The sequence below is a fragment of the Adiantum capillus-veneris genome, chromosome 23, assembly GCF_014529385.1.
Source record: "Adiantum capillus-veneris isolate H3 chromosome 23, ASM1452938v2, whole genome shotgun sequence".
Lineage (NCBI taxonomy): Eukaryota > Viridiplantae > Streptophyta > Polypodiopsida > Polypodiales > Pteridaceae > Adiantum > Adiantum capillus-veneris.
The window spans coordinates 57,155,332-57,174,922 of NC_140953.1; the positions used below are offsets into that span (position 1 = coordinate 57,155,332).

At 39.7% G+C, this 19,591-nt stretch overlaps 1 pseudogene; it reads right to left on the reverse strand.

The window, feature by feature from the left end:
• Positions 1–400: 400 nt before the first annotated feature.
• The window catches only part of LOC147427824 (uncharacterized), a 29,817-nt pseudogene continuing 10,626 nt past the window's right edge, over positions 401–19,591 (reverse strand).

Consider the following 19,591-nt stretch of genomic DNA (forward strand, 5'->3'; position numbering starts at 1 on the left):
AGAATGTGAAGCCAAAGGAAAGCATAGGAACTGACAAAAGGACAAAGGCCAAGGCAAGTTAGAGAGAGATAATGATGATAAAGATTGTGAGTGCGCGAATGTGGTGTGTGTGCAGAGAATGTGGTGTGTGTGCAGAGAATGAAAAGGAGAGAGAGGAACGTAGGATGTGGGTGGAGAACCTCAACACTATTGTGTGTCAGAGAGCCCCTTATTCTTCCATCTAGTAAAGAATAAGGTGTGTACAAGTAATGGGTGGTCAAACCTCTTTGACGTGTCCGATCGAGGTAAGAGGCACACCGTCTTTACCCCAACAATCTCCCACTTAAAGGCAAATGTGTCAATAAGTGGTACTACTATAGGACCTAGTAGTATGTACGATAGGTAAGGGAGGAAACTCATCTCAACCTATGCCCACTATCTCTCTCAATGCATGCCGTCGTGTAGGCTCTAGCGGTGTGTGAAAGTGTATATCCCTGCTAGGATCAGCATGCATACCATGCAGGTATCTTGCAATTACCTGCATCACTCCATGATGCATCATGCTAGTGTTAGTCATTTCACAACTAACAACCCCAACTACAAATGCTCCCTCTGTAGCTGCTATGTTGCATCTTGACATTAAGAGGTCATACATGAGAGTCTCGAAGGATGATGACAAAAGCGTAATCTCTGCCATCATATCCATGCTAGTTGCATCAACACCATGAACAGTGCCCTCTTCCAATCTATTTGAAGTAGGTATCTCAACCCTCACTGCATCACCACCAAAACTAGTCACGTATGGACGCGTCAATCCTGACTCTACAGTAGTGGTCACTCCCTCATCATCCATAAGGACTGTATCCTCATGTCCTTGCATCACCATATCATCCTCTAGCATGAGCATGTCAAAGAACTCCATATTGCTCATCTCCATGGTAGGAGGCATTTCTATCCTAAGAGGATCAATCCGATGTGTCTCGCTAGAGCATGGTTGCTCTAAATCTACATCTACAAAAATGTCATGCACAGCACTTTGGAGCTCATCTGCAAAAGTACATGTCTATAAAGTCAATAAAACTACACTATCTTGCACATGTGACTCACCACTCTACTCTTTGACTGGCAAAGCATCAAAATCCATCATCACCATCGGTGACTGCTCTAGTCGTGCACTCAAGGAGTTGTCCTGCTCTACATGTCTATCCTTAGACCTTGCATGCACAACGAGTGAAGTGTCATGCTACTCATCAAAAAAATGCAATTGCCTAGACTACAAATGTCTACATGGCAATGGACTCACAAAGACTATGGCTTCTCTAACACTAAGAACATAGAGAAGAGTCAAATGAGTACCACGATGGCCTTGCTCTATCACAAGAAAACCTCTCCTCATCAAGTTAGACTCATCAGTCAATTGAACATGACACCCATGATCTCTAAGCTGTGAGATGGAGGTCAAACTCCTATGAGAATCAGGAACATACTAAACATCATGGAGCACCCACTCGCAAAGTGAGAATGAATGTCACAACACCATAAACACCATCTTGTCTTAGAGAAGAAAACGTGCTAAACCACTCCCTACGAGGAGTAACATGGCATGAAGCACTATAGTCAAGCTGCCGATCGTGAGACAAAGTCCATAAATGTCTAGGTGAACCTGCAGAAGTAGAAGTGTCTACCACACTCATACTCTCACCAGCAACCAATGGAAAATTTTGCTGGCTCCAACGCATAAAACAATGTCTCCTCCTGTGCCCTAGTCTGCCATAATGCCAACAAACCACATGTCTGCACCTCTGAGATTTTCCTGATACACCAACCTGTGTATCCAATGACAAACTGTCATTGCAAGGTTCCGTAACTAAGCAAAAAATGAGTCTATAGATCAGCCCACACAAAGTGTAAATGCATTGTCCACAAGAGCATAATCGCTCAACATAATGCAAAAGAAAACTACCTGATCAAACACTTGTCACCAAAACTATGGCAAATGTCACACAAAGCACATAACCCTCTGCCAAAACCAAGAACCAACCATGCATAAATAGTGACCATACATAATAAGAGTGCAAGAAAAATGACCATCCGCATAGGCACAAGCCAAAATATGGCTAGAACAACTCTCTAGCATCTGTCACAAAATGCATAAAACCTAGTGAAAATTCAGCAGAGTATTCTTTGTAACTGGAGAAAAATATCACCCATAAAACCACATCCAAGGTGCCAAAGTGGGAGAAGCTCTCAACCACTACAAATTGACAAAAATTTATGAAAACAAAGTATGGCAAAGTGGGAGTAAACCTCGACCGCTAGACCGCTATAGTCTCCAAAAGAGGACTCTAAACCATAAACCATAACACTAAATGCTTATGAGTAGAAATGAAAAAATGGCTCCACATTTTCACAAACAATTGTAATCCTCTCTCAATGTACATCAATGGAGTGACCGCACATGAACAAGCACCAAAATTATTGCAATCCAAAAACTTGATCAATGCAAAAACAATGCTCTCAAGAGAGCTCATCAACACTTGAAAGTGCTCGCCAAAATGCATGTACAATGTGCATCAACCATGCACCATAACCATATGCAAATAGATCCACAAAAACCATGAATTCAAGCACAAAATCACTACCAGAGTATCATGTGAAAACCTGTGAAAGAAGCTCCACCTGTGTGCTCAAAAAACCGTGTCTCTCAAGAGACGGCTTCGATGGTGTGTAAACACCTCCGTATTCCGTTGCCGAAATCACAAAAAACCTGAAAATTCTATATACAGTCAGTCTAAGTTGAATATCAGCAAAACGGCGAGGAATTTGCAAAAAGTTTCTTCTGCAAAGTTATAGACCATGTCAAAACGGATGTTTCGAGCGAGCAAAATTCTCATATCTACATTCTATAAGGAGAAAAACAAATCTAAAAACAGTGTTTTTGCGCGCACAATTTTTAGGACAGCACCTCACTTACACATTATCTTTCACACTATCTTCTAGGCTTTCACAAGAGCATACATCACTCTTAGCTGAGCTCATAAGCTCCCATTGCATTCTCACAAATCTTTCAAGATTTCTTGATCTCTCCACCGCCGAGAGTGAGCGAGTTATCGCCTTGAAACTCTCAAAGTCGTTGTGATTTTTGCAATCACCATGCGCTTTGATACTAGTTGAAGAGTGTGTGTACACGGAGTCGTTGTGATTTTTGCAATCACCATGCGCTTTGATACTAGTTGAAGAGTGTGTGTACACGGATGCGTGCATGCGCGGTGTGATTTTCATGCGGAATGGAGAGAAGGAGAGTATACACAGTGTGTGGATGGAGCAAGACTCTAGTATGATCTGCCCCTTATGTACACAAGAATAAGGTGTCAGTGGGCGGGCGCCCATAGCTTGGGTGGTTGGGCAAGGCACATGCGCCTATCCCAACAAAGATTTGATAAAGGAGATAGGAATGGCATACGTGCGAGAGGCCACCACAATTACCACAATGCTATTTTTCTAGTCAGTTGGTTGTAACCACAACTAGCTTCATCCAAAGAGAGTCTTGTGAGCAATAGAGGGGCAAAATTAAGCTCACTAAAAATGATTTGGACCCATGTGTTTGAGTTCAAGTTATTGGTATTTGGACCTATGGATTGGAGTTCAATACACATGTATCTAGCAATGAACAAAGCAAGTGTATCTAAAACACTATGGATGAGTGCACCAATTCATTGTTGCTATCCCAATTATGGACATAATGTGTTTCAAAGTTCATTTTCTAGGAAAGTTTGGATGTGATGTGCTCGCAGTTCATGAATGGGAATTCTTGGATGTAATGTGGCCTATAGTTCAATTTTATACATGTCAATCTTCTAAAGTAAACAATCATTGGCTACATAACCAAGGTGTGTCCAATGGAAGGTACCTCTATTGGGTGTCCATGGGTAGCCTCTTTAATTGACTTGGTCTTCCTACATATGTCCATTATGAGCTGTAGAAAGGGTGTCAAAGTCATAGCATCTCAAGTCAATAGCCCAATGTGCTCCCAATACTTATTCTTCCTTTAGGTAATTACTTTACTTATTTGTCACAGTCAGGGTAGGGCGATTTGATAAGGTGAGTATATAGGCACCACCTTTCCCCCATTGTAATATCATCAATTCATTGCCAAGGTTGGTTGGTTCAAGAGTGTTTCTCTATCTGTCTTTCTCTTTTGTGTATTCTCCCCATTGCTTTACACTTTTTCATCATTGACTTTTACAATTAATGCCTTACCAATGAGTGTTAGCTGCTTTAGACCTGATCTAAATATCCGATATTTGAGTTTGGACTTTGATGGCCTTCATGCCATTCCTTAGTTGAATAGTATGGTTGACTCTAAACACTTCAAACCTATTGGGATTCAGGCCAACTAGTCGGGCATCCCACTTACTACTAACCCATCTACTAAATTAACCATGTATACACTTATTCTTTAATACAACAGAATAAGGACCTGCAACAACAGGATAACGTTGTTGTGTGCTCCACCCAAAGCAGGTCTCTCTCTCTTTGCTCTCGCACTTGCACTCGCACACAGTTCCCGCGGCACCTTCAATTGGTATCAGAGCAGGGTTTGTGCTTGCCGTTTTTGCATCCATGCGCGTGCACTTTCAAAAGTGAAAATAGGTTTCCAATTTTGGCATCGGCAAATTTAGCATTTCGAGAGCGTTTCCAGTAGGTGTCCTGAGGTTTTACCCCCCTTTCGAAGCTGTTCGTGCAGTCGATAGCTTCATTAGAGCTACGCTTCAGGAGTTGTGTTTTTTCAACTCCACTTTTGCTACAGATAGTGGTACAGGTACTGAACACAGGTGCAGGTTGTTCAGAGACTATTTTGGGATGGTTTATAGCCGCTTTATGGCTCTTATGTGCTATTGAGATGGTGTTTATGGGCTAATTAGGAGCACTTTTCGGCATCGACATTGTCTTGGGTTTTTCAGGCATCCATCTCCTCAAAGGTTCTTGCATACATACAGGACATCCAGGTTTCTTACAGGTTGTAGTTTTTAGCATCAACACGGATTTCAATGGGAGTATTTGATGCGCATATGCATTGTTTTGGAAATTTTGATAGTGCTTGAGCTCTTTTGAGAGCAGTTTTACTCCTCGCAGGGATTTGTTTACTGCTTGCACATTTCATTTGGCGCATGTTTGAGCACGTATACTGCACCTTGCAGTATTGTTGACAGTGGATGTATGTTGAGTTGCGGAAACTTCTATAAGTATCTTTTGTAGAGCCGATTTGGCTTGTTTTTGGCAGTCCCGACCATTTTTGAGACTTGGTTTGGAGGCCCTTTCTGAGACTGGGCTGGTTTCTTGTCTGCATAACCTTTTGTGAGGGTCAATAGCGTGAGTTTTTCTTGAGCTGGGGGATTCTCGAATGTTGAGATCCTTTCGATGATACAAGTTTCTGGAGTACCCCTTTTTTGTGGCCTCGCCATAGGACATGTATAGAGAGGGCTAGGTGCATTTGACTCCGTGTTGGCAGTCTTCGGTCAGTTTTTGACTTTTTATGCACAGTTAGTGATAGTTAGTGGTTGATGCACCTGTCTTATGCTATGAGAGCATTACTTTTGATGCATTACTGATCTCTTGTGACAGTTTTGGACTAAGATTCTGTCAGTTTTTCTGCTTTGTGTAAAGGGAGCTTGTGTGTGTGACTTTCTCTCTCATCCCCTACAAGCAAGGCTCACCCCCTCCTATGTAGGGATTTGTAAAGACTTTTGGGACACACACAAAGTATCCAATTCCCCCCATGGTTGACCTTTAAACACAACCTTTGAATTTTGGAACCTTAACATTTTGGAAGTCTTAATGGGCTGAACCTTAGGGTATAATTAGCCCATTGTTGCACATGGCTCTTTTGCAAATGACCCCCCCTTTGGATCCCTATTTTCCCTCCTTGGGATCCCTACTGTGGCCGGTCTGCTAGCTTAACCAATATTCTAGCTTTTTCTCCCCTGGCACTTCCCATATTAAATGATCAGTTTAACATGAGAAAATCATTTAGGAGAATTAGGTATTGATTATTATGACATTACCTCTCTCTTGAAATCATAGTCGTCCTCAACTATGGTGTAGAGAAGATAAAGCATATTCATGAGTCCTTTTCTTAGTGGGTAGAGGATCCCTTTGTTACCCTACGACATCATTCCACAATGGATGACTAGTCCATTTGGCTCTTGAGAGCCTGATGCTGCCGCAAGCATGTCAACACATTAGTCATATCAATCTTCCATAGTAGAGTGACAAGCTCTACTTGGTGTTTGGGAGACGTCATCTCCGCAAACTTGATCTAAGCATGCATACTACTTCCTTTTTGTGCACAATAAAGAAAAAGAGAGTCTTATAAGACAAAAACTTTGTTCATTTTTAACATTTTGTACATTTGCTTACTCTTGGGAAGCATTGCAAGCATTGACAAGGTTTAGGTTATCCTTTAATTATATGTCTTGCATCCATCTAGCATCTTCAAAAGGATAATTCTTAAACTTAATAAGATATCGTCGGATAGTCTTACCGACTCTTAGTACCTTGTCTTCATGTCGGAGAATGGACTCGGGCTGTAGCACCTCCTCTTGGTCCTCGATCTTCGGTGGGTCTTCAGTAGTTGATTCTTGAGGTGGCTCTCCTTTGTAAGGCTTTAATAGGCTCACATGGAAAGCATTGTGTATGAGCCAATGATTGGGCAACTTGAGTTGATAGGCCATCTCATTGATTGGCCTAAGAATCTGGAAGGGACCATAGTACCTTTTTGCCAGTTTAGCATAGTATTTTTGGTGTCCCGTAGGATTCTTTCCCGTTGTGTACCTTAATCGAGCCTTGGGAAACTTTAATAAGACCCAATCATTTTCTTTAAAGGCTTGGGCTCTTCTGTGCTTGTCAGCAGCAGCCTTTTGCCTTTGCTATGAGATAGAGATAGCATCCTTAATCTTTTGAAAAGATTCTTGTAGGTCCCGGCTATACTCATCTGCAGCGAAGATCTTCCCATGTACCTTAAGTAGCAAGGGACTTTTTGATCTTCCCTCAATTACCTCGAAAGTTGCTTTTCCTGTGGAAGTATGTACAGTGTTATTGTAAGCATACTCCACTAAGGATAAATACTTCTCCCATTGGGATCTTTGATCTACTTCCGTTACATAGGCTTTTAGTAGATCGAGAATTGTTAGGTTAGCTATTTCACTTTGGCCATCTGTTTGTGGATGATAGGCCGAAGAGAAGTTTAGCCTTGTCCCTAAATTCTCAAAGAGACCCTTCCACAAATTACTGGTCATTCTAGGATCTCTATCCGACACTATGGACATTGGCAAGCCATGGTACTTGAAAATTTGTGAAATGAAGAGGGTTGCCATTTGATGGGCTTTGATAGTCTTTTTGACAGGTATAAAATTAGCTTGTTTACTGAGCTTGTCTACTATCTTCCATATTCCCGTATTCCCATGGATAGACTTAGGCAATCCAAAGATAAAATCCATGGATATGCTCTCCCATGGTGAATTAGGGATTGGCAAGGGTTGAAGGAATCCAAGTTGCTTCCCTCTCTCAAATTTTGTATTTTGGCATACCACACATTTAGAAACATACTCTTGTATGTTCACTTTCATGGTAGGCCAATAGAAATATGTTTCAATTCCCTTTAAGGTAGACTAAATCCCTCTATGCCCTGCATAAGGTGGAGCATGAGATTCATACATTACTTTCTCATGTAGTGAGTTAGTAACACATAGTCTATTGCCGTAGAGAAGATAACCATCTTGTAAAGTAAATGGTTCTTCATTCTTCCTTAATGCAAGGGCTGAAATCACATCTCTAAAATCGGGATCAATAGCATACTCATCTATCATGGAAGATAGATCATTGTGAGTTGCTATGGAAACCGCATTCACTATCGGTCGTCTTGAGAGTGCATCATCTACTTGATTATGCTTGCCAGCAATGTGAGCAATATGAAAATGAAATTGCGAAAGGAAATTTTCCCACCTCATTTTTTTGTCGGAGAGCTTGGTCTGCGTCATGAAGTACTTAAGACTTTGGTGATCCATTCGCAGAATGAAAGGAGTCCCCATTAAATAGTGCTTCCATTAGTCTAAGGCATGTAGAACTGCAAGGATTTCCTTTTCATATATGCCTAGAGCTTGCTCAAATAGGGTCAAGCCTTCGACTTTGATAGCCTATGGTGTGCCCTTCTTGGAGCAAAACAGCTCCAAGGCAATCACACAAGCTTCACATTGGACCTCAAATGGTTTTGAGAGATCCGATAGTGTAAGCACAGGTTGAGAGATAAGCTTTTCTTTAATCTTTTCGAAAGCATTGTTCTCCTTAGCAGACCATGTGTACCTAACGCTTTTCTTTGTTAGGTCATGTAATGGTCCCACAATTTGTGAGAACTTTTCTATGAAGCGTGTATAGTATGCACACATACCTATAAAGCTTCTTAGTTCATGAATATTCTTTGGTTTAGGCCATCCTTTTATTACCTCTAACTTTGATGGATCCATTTGGATGCCATCTTGAGAGATAATGTGACCTAAATACTGAATCTCTGGCAAGAAAAATTCACTTTTCTTTCGATTAACATAAAGTTTATTCTCTCTTAAAACTTGAAATATTACCTAGAGGTGTTGCTTGTGTTCGTCTAATGAATTAGAGTAGATGATAATATCATCAAAGAACACTCCAGTGAAGGTTCGATGAGGCCTGAACAACTTCTCCATCAAGCGGTTGAATGTGGCTTGTGCATTGGTCAAGCCAAAAGGCATGACAGTGTATTCGTAAAGACCAAATGTGGTGAGAAATGTGGTCTTTACAATATCTTGATCAACTATCCTTATTTGGTGATAGCCACTTTTTAGGTCAATCCTATTGAAGTAGGTCAATCCTTGTAGCTTATCAAATAGGTCTTGTACCCGTGGAACGGGAAACCTATTCTTGATAGTGATCCTATTTAGTGCTCTATAGTCGACACACATACGATATGTGCCATCTTTCTTTTGCACTAATAGCACAGGTGAGAAAAATGGAGATGAGCTAGGCCTAACCATGCCCTTCTCAACTAACTCATGCACTTGCCGCATAATCTCCTCTTGTTGAACTTGAGAAACTCTATACGGAGGTTTGTTAGGCGGTTAACTTCCTGGAAGAAGTTCAATTGCATGGTCATCATTACCTCGTTTAGGAGGTAGCTCACAAGGGATGTCGTCAATAAAGACATCTTGAAACCCCTTGAGAAAATTGGATAACTCTAATTCCTTTTGGTTGCTTTTATTTCTTTTGCTAAAGCATTAGGTTCATTTTGAGAATCTTTAACAAAAATCATGTACACAGAAATAGATCTCTTTATTGACTTGTTGAAAGCTAGTGTATGTACAATGGGAATAGTGTTACCTATTTCCTTAGCATCTATATACATGTCTTTTTCCCTGAACTTAAAGGAGATTCTCCTTTCAAGGAATTTAACATTGGCAGCCAGGCGATCAAACCATGGTGCCCCTAGGATTACATCCTCATGCTTGAGAGGAGAGATAAAGAAGTCCTCTTTGTCCACATAGCTTTGGACATGAAGCCTCAATTTCCCGATTAAGGGAGTGAATGAAGCTTCTTGCCCCTTGAAAGCATTGTCTGCGGGTTGAACATCTCCCATCTCATAGGCTTGTATGCCTAGCTTGGTAGCCAACTCTATAGATATAAAATTGTGAGTAGAACCAGGGTCAAAGAGAATAAAAGCATCATGTTCTCTTACCTTTCCCCAAGCATGGCATAGAGGAGATCCTTTGTGGTGAATTTGGTGAGTCTCCTCCTCTTGGATTTCAACCAACGTAGCTTTAGGAGGATCTTGGCAGTTGTTCTTTTGGGGACAAGCGCGATACGCATGCCCTTGTTTGCCGCACTTAAAACACCTGTTATCCTTGCGACAACGCTCAAGCTCTTCAGGAGAGAGTTTGTTTTTACCTTTGTAAACTCCCTTCTCTTTATCTTTGTTGGAGTTGCCCTTAGGAGACTTTTGGACATTGTCCTTCCCCTTAGGCTCGTTGGAACCCTTGTTTTCCGTGGGCTTATTATTTCTTTTAGCCCCCATTTGGAAATTGATTCGAGAGGCCACCATAGTATGGTGTATTGCCGCCGATATGGTACGTGGCCTTTGAGAATTGACATACTCCGCCATTTCTTCGGTTAAGCCCGCACAAATTGTTTCTTTTGCTCTCCAAAATCCAACTTTTTGAAGACAGTGGCTTTGAGTTGTAGGTCCCAAAACTTTTCTACATATTTGTGGATGGATTCATAGGGAGAGAGCTTTAAGCTTCGCCATTCGGTGAGTACTTTGTCTTTGGCATCGGTGGCCAAAAACTGCTTCATAATGGAAGCTCTCAAATCTTTCCATGTTCGCGGAGCTTCACCGTTGGCTCGTAGGCTAGACCACCATTTCCTGGCGGACTTTTGAAAGTGCATAGCTACATGGCGTAGCTTAGAGGACTCTGTGAAGCACTCATCTCCAAACGCCGCATCAAATTGTTGGATAAAGGCCAAGACTTTGTCCGTAGCACCAAAGGTGCCATCATAGGTAAGGAAAGAGATACTCTTCCCTCCCTCTTTGAACTTCTTCAGTTTGGACGACCTCTTCCACGCGGCATAGGATTTCCTATTGCCTCTTCTTTTTGATGGTTCAAAGGTTCACCATCACTTTCTTCAGAAGGTGAAGAATTTGAAGAAGGTGGAGAAGAGGGTGACCTCTTTCTCGCCTTTTTCTTGTCTTGATCTTCATCGTCTTCACCATCACTTTCATAAGAGGAAGAGGATGAAGAAGATGGAGAAGAGGGTGTCCTCTTTCTCGCCTTTTGCTTCTCTTGCTTTTTATCATCCCTCTTTGAATTATGGTGTGGAGAAGGGTGCAATGGTCTTCTCTGCTTTGGTGGTGATGGAGAGCGTTTAGCCCACCGTCTTCGTGGATCCATCTCTGCCGAGGTGGCGGGAGACTCACTTCTTTCTCGTTCCTTCAGTGAAGGTTCTTGAGTTCTCCTTTGGGAAGGAGATGCATCATCAAGAAGTAAACTCTTGAGCCCTTCGTATGGATTCTCTTCTTCTTCCCGAATCGGAGAGAGAGACCTCTTTTGGAAGTCTCACAAGGAGGCTTCCTAGGTGTTCTCTCGTCATGGTGATGAGCTTGGAGAATCCCATGAGCACGAAGCTGCCGTTGCACTTCACTTTGGAGAGATGGATTGCCCATGGCTTGTTGAAGCCTAGAAACAAGATAGCTAACAAGCATCGGAGCATCATTAGTAGCTTGCTCATTAGCAAAATCAAAGTTATCAACATTAATTTCACTCTCTTTACTATTGTCAGCCATTCTAACAACTTTTAGGTGTAAACTTTTTAGGTGTACTTTGGCACTTCAAGCCCTAGTTGCTACTTCTCTTTACCCCTTTAGAAAAAGCACTCAAGCTACTGTACCCGTGTCTCGAATACCATTAATTGCAAGGAAAAGAATAGAGGGTCGTTCAACACGAAAACAGCACCGGCTCCTGTCAAGCTTCTAATAGCTCAATAGTGGTTAAGCCGTAGGCAAGCCCCGTAGGACTCCACTATTAAGACCATAGCTCTCGACGGTGATGCCCCGTTAACTGCACGAAGGCAGGCGCACTGCAAGGCTGAAAAATCCCTATTCTACTTACTCACAGAATTAATAATACCAACCATTTATAGCTAGCTTGAGGACCTCCCTTCTTGAGCAAGAAAAGAGAAACCTTGTGCTCTGATACCAATGTAACATTTAATGGCCTAAAAACTTGTGTGTACCGGAAATTAGCATGAGCATAGTGGGCATTTCATTAGAATAGATTCCTAATGAGAATTACAAGAGTGCTTGGGTGGAGAGAGCAACAAAAAGCATAACACCTAGTTAGATAGCATGAAAAATACTTTCAAAAGAAAGAGAAATTAAGCTATTGAAAACAGTTGAGGACCGGATTTTCATGGAGCCGGTCCCCCCTCCAAAAGGCTTTGTATTATGGTTTCTCCCATCAAGAGAGACATTGCACAATACAATCCTTTGTGTTCCTTCAAGACTAGCTAGTGCAATGAAGATGAAAGCTTCATGCACTAAGCAAAACACGTATCAAACACAACATCAATTCCCCCCAGTCTCAAACCCAAGACCTCACACACCTTCGAAGATGGTGAGAGCTAGAAGGGTATGAGAGTATATTGAGAGGAAGTAGGAGTATTCTTACAAGAAAGATGTACATATCCTCACATAATCACTCATATTAGCATAGCTTAGCTTAGTAATTATCATGGTAGAGGAGATGAGCATGCATTGAAGCTTGGCTCTTGGTTGGATTTGCATCACAAAGCCAAGAGTTGTTGGTGTAGGCCTCCCTTCTCACAAGCTTGGAGTAGGTGATAAGCTTTCCATTAAAGCTTGAGAAGGGGAGAGAGTCTTCTTTACTTCACACATGAGATTGTGTGAGTGTGTGTCTGATAATGCTTTGCAAAAATCAGCCCCCTCTCTCTCTTGTTCGACCCCTCTTGCTATTTGCTCATGCTCTACTCTCATTGGACCTCCCAGGCCTAGCCAATGGTAATTAAGCAGTATAAGTGATAGCCTTCTGACATGTGTCCCCCTTTCCCCTTTTGTGAGAGCTTTAGGTAATTTAATAATTCAACTAAACTCTCATTGGACCCCTTTGCCTCCTGGCCAATAGGAATCAGGCAAGCCATTGGGCTGCTGAATGCTCATTGGACCCCTTGGGAGACTGTCCAATAGTCTTCTAGAGGACTTAATTCTCATTGGTTATTTTATTAAGTGTTTTTAAATTAATTAAACTAGATTTACTCTAGCCTAATTCTCATTGGTCCACCTCCAAGGCCATCCAATAGGAATTGGGTACACCTTGTGGGCATCTGGGCTAGGGAGCTGACATGTGTCCCTCATTCCCTTTGTGTAAAGGGAGATTGCGTGTGTGTGTGTGTGTGTGTGTGTGTGTGTGTGTGTGTGTGTGTGTGTGTGTGTGTGTGAGAGAGAGAGAGAGAGAGAGAGAGACTTTCTCTCTCATCCCCTACAAGCAAGGCTCACCCCCTCCTATGTAGGGATTTGTAAAGACTTTTAGGACACACACAAAGCATCCAATTCCCCCCATGGTTGACCTTTGGACACAACCTTTGAATTTTGGAACCTTAGCATTTTGGAAGTCTTAATGGGCCAAACCTTAGGGTCTTTTTAGCCCATTGTTGCACATGGCTCTTTTGCAGATGACCCCCCCTTTGGATCCCTATTTTCCCTCCTTGGGATCCCTATTGTGGCCGGTCTGCTAGCTTAACCAATATTCTAGCTTTTTCTCCCCTGGCACTTCCCCATATTAAATGATCAGTTTAAAATCAGAAAATCATTTAGGAGAATTAGATATTGATTATTATGACACTAAATCCCAACCTTTTTTTAAATTTTGATCATGAAATCTAAACATATGTCCAATTTTGTGATTAAAACACTTGTTTTTGCTATTTTTGCCCTATTAGCCAAGTTTGATGTGATTTTTGAATGTTTCTTGCAAACAAACTTTATTGGAGCAATGTCCTACTGATGCATTAAAGTACAAAAAGGGCCTTTGAGGTACATGGATCGTGATCCACGTTCCTCCAAAGATTCTAGTCAAACTTTTCAAATTGCTTTTGATGAGTTTACTTAAGCCCTTGATCACCAAATTTTTGAGTTTGGATCAATTTTTGAATCTCTACCATCAAATTTTCAAAATTTCAAAGTTATGGTTTTTTTGGCCAAAATATGGTTTTCAATATATTTTTCCTTGATCTTTCATTCCAAATTTGATGATGTTGGTTTCTACTTACCCTACTCCTATGTACTAAAAAGACACTAGGAACAAAAACAAACAAAAAAATGCAAATTAAAAGCGAAACTAAAAATGATATAGCACTCTAAAAGTAATGAGAAAATTGGAGAAGGAAATTGTTTTGGCTATAACAAAGGGCTTAATGGAAAATGATATTTTGGGCCATTGTGCAATGGGAAAGAGGGCCTAGTTGGAGATAATTAAATTTTAAAAAAAGGCTTCCAAACCACTGACCTTCATGAGCCTCTAGCATGAAGGGAAGAGATGATGTGAGGGTTGATGTCATCGTTTGAAGTTTGGGAAGCAGGAGTGCATGAAGGAGATGAAGAGGATAGACTACACACAGAAAACCCTAGCTCCGAGGCTAGGCATAGCCATCTAGTTAATGAGCAAGGGAGATGAAAACATTTATCAAATGGAGGACTAATGCAAAGAGAATTTGATGTCGGAGAGAACTCTAGAGAGGGTATCCATGGTGTTGCAGATCTCATTGAGGAATTATGCCACCATTGATTGCAAGGAAAATAAGGACTATAAAGGCATTATAACGAGAATAAGGGATTACATAGAGAACCCTAACTTGAGTAGGCTAGTTATAATGTAATGAGGGTTTAAGGATGAGAGTTATTTAAGTAGAGGGCTCGAGAAAGAACATTTGAGTATCCTTGAGACCAAGGCATGCTTAGCAAAAGAGAGAGAGTGGGTAGGGACGGTGGCCAAATGTAGCATGATACTCACCAATGGAGAGAGCAAAGGGGAGAGAATGGTGGGAGAGGATTTCCAAGCTTGAAAGCTCTTAACATGCGCTCAAGTGCAAGAAGACTCTTTTTATAGGGAAATGAGGTTTTAGAAGCTTCTTCTCCACTTGTGGGAAAATGGTGTCAAGATGGAACCATTCTTCTCTCCTACATGTGAGAGAAAAGACTGGACTTGAACCAAGTCTAAGGAGAGGTTGAGAGAGAGTAAAGATGGAGACAGTTATTGTAAAATAACAAAGAAATGGACTATTGATGCATGCGCGCACATGCACACACACAGTTTTACCCTACAAGCTTAGGTATGCAGGTGTCCATTGCCTTGTAGCATGGATGGTTAGCTGTCAAAATTGTACCTTGAAAAAACAAAAAAAACTTGTGTATCTTGTATTAAAATTCATAGTCAAAGGATCGATCCCCAAAGATGTCGAGGATTTAGTTGGCAAGTCTTAAAGTCCAATACATGCGTATAGACCTATTGGACCGTATGTGAATAACTTTTCTTTAATGTTTCCTTTTTTAGGTTTTTCCACAGATATATAACTTAGGTTCGCAATTGCAAGGTGATGTAATAATGAACAAGAAGAATAAGATCTAGCATCGTTGGTCAAAAAGTCTATTTTCTTTAAAATCAAGGCACGTGGTTCAAGACCATTAGATTTAATTGTAATCTAATGTTTTGTATTCTATTGATTATATTGTTGCTGGTTGAGCAATAGAGCTTTACCACAAAAATTTTCACAACGTATGAGAGGTGCATGCAAGATTTAGAAGTCATAGGCGATTTATTATGGTTGTATCCTCTTTAAGTAAACCCTACATCATGATAATCTTCATTTTAAGTGTATTAAGTAATTACTTTAGGTTATTATAGGTAATCATGGTAAGCACTAAGGAATATTATAAATTATCAAATGGTTGGTTTAAGATCAAAATGTCTAAGATTTATTTGATGCACTTTTGGTTCTTTACAGCGTGTACTAAGTAAAATTAACAGAGACGTCAAGAAGTGCTGACTTGTAGATCCTTACATTTATTGACTAAAAGTATACCAAGTAAGAAGTGTAAGGCTCCTTTTGATCCAAAATAAATTATAATAATTAATGTGACTTGTACACTTTCTATAAAGGACCAAAAGTATAATAAATAACTAGTTTATATATTTTTCATTTTAAGTAGCAAATTTTTGACATTGTCAATCAATTAAGTAATCTTCTTATGAAGATTTACCTTCATAAACTAAAAATAGATTATGTTCCACATGGCAAAGGATAATTGAAAAACTTTTAAAATTATCATGATTTCTTTTAATGACTATCAATACTCAATAGAAGCTATTGCATGTACTTTAAAAAATTCCTTCAATGAGTAATTAGGTCTCCCCAATCTAGGAAAATTAAAAAACCTTTCAAAACATCTTTAAGTGCATAAGTGAAGTGTGAGTTTAGGAAATGAAAAGAACCCCAAGGTAGAAAGTCAAAAGACATTTTGTGTCCATATAAAGAGGTGGTCTACTTCACATTGGTGCATTTGTGTTTTTGACCTAAGAAGGCCATAGAGGAGTGGTCGAGAAAATGTGCAAATCTCTCACTTTCAAAAGTTTCACTAGCACATTAAATGTAATATAACCTTTTTTTTGCACTTTAGTCTTTTTATCACCATGTGATTAGATGCGATATGATTTTTTTTTCATTTTAGTGTTTTTAAAAAGGTGTCTCTATGTTCGTGCTGATGTGAGGCATTAAAAATGTTTAAAGAAGATCATCTCCCTCTCTCTCCCTCCACGACTAGAAAAATAGATTCTGTCGAACCAGTGGAAATAAGGGTAAACTTGGAATTCTTTTGATTTTAGGTTTTTTTTTCCGATAATAACACTAAAACTTGTGTAAATTTCTTGGCTTTCTTAAAGGCAAGCTCAAAACCCAACTAGGATTTTACAATTTTAGTTAGTGAAAATACATCGGATCTCGGTTTTTTTCTAACACTCCCTCTATCCCTCCTCCCCCCCCCCCCCCCCCTCTCTCTCTCTCTCTCTCTCTCTCTCTCTCTCTCTCATACACACACGCACACATGCACACACACACACATACAATCTGTTGACAATCAAATACACCCATATTACCACACACACACACACACACACACACACACACACACACATGCAAACACAAAATATAGAAGTTTTTTACACAGATATTGGTCACGTAGAAGCAAAAATGTACTAATTTTGTGAATAAAATGCAGGCAACTACGTCATTAGCAGGGGATTGATGGACCACAACAAAGACAAAATATGGGGCCAAGCAATTAGCAAGTATTTGTAAACATGCCGGTTTTTTAGCATTGAACCATTTTTTGGTATTTCATAAGCTTCCATTGAAGGTAGCAGATGATGTACTTATTTTTCAAGTAAATAAAATATCTCCATTTGCAGTGACCTTTTAAAGTAACATGTTACTCTTTTAATAAAAAAATGGAAATTCCAACTTAAGGTGCAAGACCGGGTTTTTGGGAAGCAAAAAACCTACTATAAAAATCTAAAAAAGGACAGCTTGCCTTAGGTAAGAAGTGGAATTAAAACAAACCCCCCTTTTCTTTATATATATCAATTGAGGTTTTTCTAAATGATCTGGTTATGACATATGTTTAAAGTTTACCCAATAAAACGCTACAATTTGCCAAGCCATCACAGAGTAGTCAAAGAACTGTATTTGTAAAGGTTATAAAGAGGCGGATATATCTGTGGGCATACTCGCCCCGAAAAAAAGTGGACATTTTAAACTATTGCACAATGGGTTTTTTTAGAAAAAATAAACGACATTTTGTATTTATTAAAATGGTCTGGTAATAAAAATCTAAGTAAAACAAAGTACCATGTGTTATGGTTACTCATAAGATCTAATACCTAATGCTTTCCAAAAAAAATTTCAAAAATAGTGTAGCCTTTTAAAGGCTGAGTATCTCGCAAGGTCAAGCAACCACTTGAAGTAAATTTGGTGCAACTTGCCAATGCAAACAAAAAAGCGACAATGTGTCACAGTTATGGCACCATTCGGTGCACCATTGCTATAGAAAAGCATGCACAAGGTGTAAAAAAATGCCAAGATGAGAGAATTCTCTATAGCGCACACACCGAGAGGCACAATTCTCTAAAGCACACAGCGAGAGGCACAACTCCCATCCTGACACACACACAGAGTAGCACAAGAGCACAAGAGAGGAGCACAAGTACTACACAGTAGCGCAAGAGCACTCCTCATGCAATAGCCATAAGAATTTGCTATGCCACAAGCTGCAAATAATGCATACCCACAAGGCTTCCTCAATATGCACCTAACAGCACAACTCCCAGCTTGACAAAGCAAAAAACAGACTGCAAGTCTTCGCATAACTGAAGGTAAAGAGGTTTCTTTGATTTGTTTTTTGCAAGGTGTATACAATCAATTATGAGCATAAGTGCTTTTTATGGTTACTCACACACAACAAGTTCTCATAGCATATAGATAACACCTTGACTCAAAACACCACATACAGGCAAAAGCACACGAAAGAGTGTCTTCAGGTATATTTACACACACAAAGAAGAAAAAACTGGGACACTAGCTATCATCTCACATATAGCACGGGCATGGTGCTATCGCAATTTGGAAAAAAAAAATTCTTTTCTTCTGCTTTCATAAAAGAAAAGCATTTTCCTTCCGCTTCATAGTCATATAAACGCATGATATATTGGCATGGCTATATAAAAAGCTTTTTTTCATAAGCAGGTATAAATATATACATACAAAAAATACACTAAGTACACATGGAATGACTCGAGTATGCACAAAATCATGCGAGTGATGAAACATTAAAGTAAATATTGAAGGGTGTAGCAGTTGAAGCAACTTGGACAAATACATGAGTACAAGATATATGAAGATGGAAAATAACAACCACGTATTGCGATACAAGAGCTTTAGTTAAAGTAAATGTACCTTGCCTTGTGTTCATAAGTTTAAACAAAGAAGTAAGTCAAAGTATATACAAGAGCTTTAGTTAAAGTAAATGTACCTTGCCTTGTGTTCATAAGTTTAAACAAAGAAGTAAGTCAAAGTATGTACTTTATTTGGAGCATTTTGTAAGTAGGTAGCATAATTATCAATATGGTTCGAGTCATGAAGCATTAAAATTCTGACAACCTCCTATGAGGAAAAAAGTCAAGGTTTACTAGTTTTTTTGAAAAAAGTGTGATATTACCAAAAAAATGCTACCTAAATTTTTCACAAATTAAGAATGCAATAGAGATAATAGTAAACTTTGATAGCAAAAAGTCAGTGTGTATATTATAGAAGGTAACAAATGAAGGATTCATACAGATATAGTGAAATAAACATACAATTAAGAATAGTATATAAAGATATTAACACCATATCAAATTATTGTTGATCAACAGGATTACAGGTAGACAGCTAGGATGAGCATCACTCAAGACGTAATTAAGCTACATGAGATTCAGGACAAGCTTATGACAGCACATAGTAGAAAAATAAAAACCAAGCCAATAGCAATTAGGGACCATATTTCCAAACCATGTAAACCCATAAAAAATTTGAAGGACCATAATAGACCCTACTTACATAGACAAGCTAAAGAAAACATCATCTATGTATAGGAGTATGGTTGGGGTCTGGGATGTGACAACAATAACAAGCAGTGAGAACGTCCCCTTTCAAACCTTCCACACACACACACACAACCTATTGGAATCTATGATGATGGACATACTCCCATGAATTTCTCTACCTAGTGCATAGATACTCCCATTACTGAACTTCAACTTCCCCCTAATAGATTTAGGCATAATATTTGTGATACAGTAATCCTCTCTCTCCTACCCTACCCTCGAAGATCTACAACACTTGAAGCTAGCACATTGGATGAGCGATCTGGATAAGCACACATGTCATCACTCATAGATTCAAACAGAATAGGCTTCAAATCTTGAAT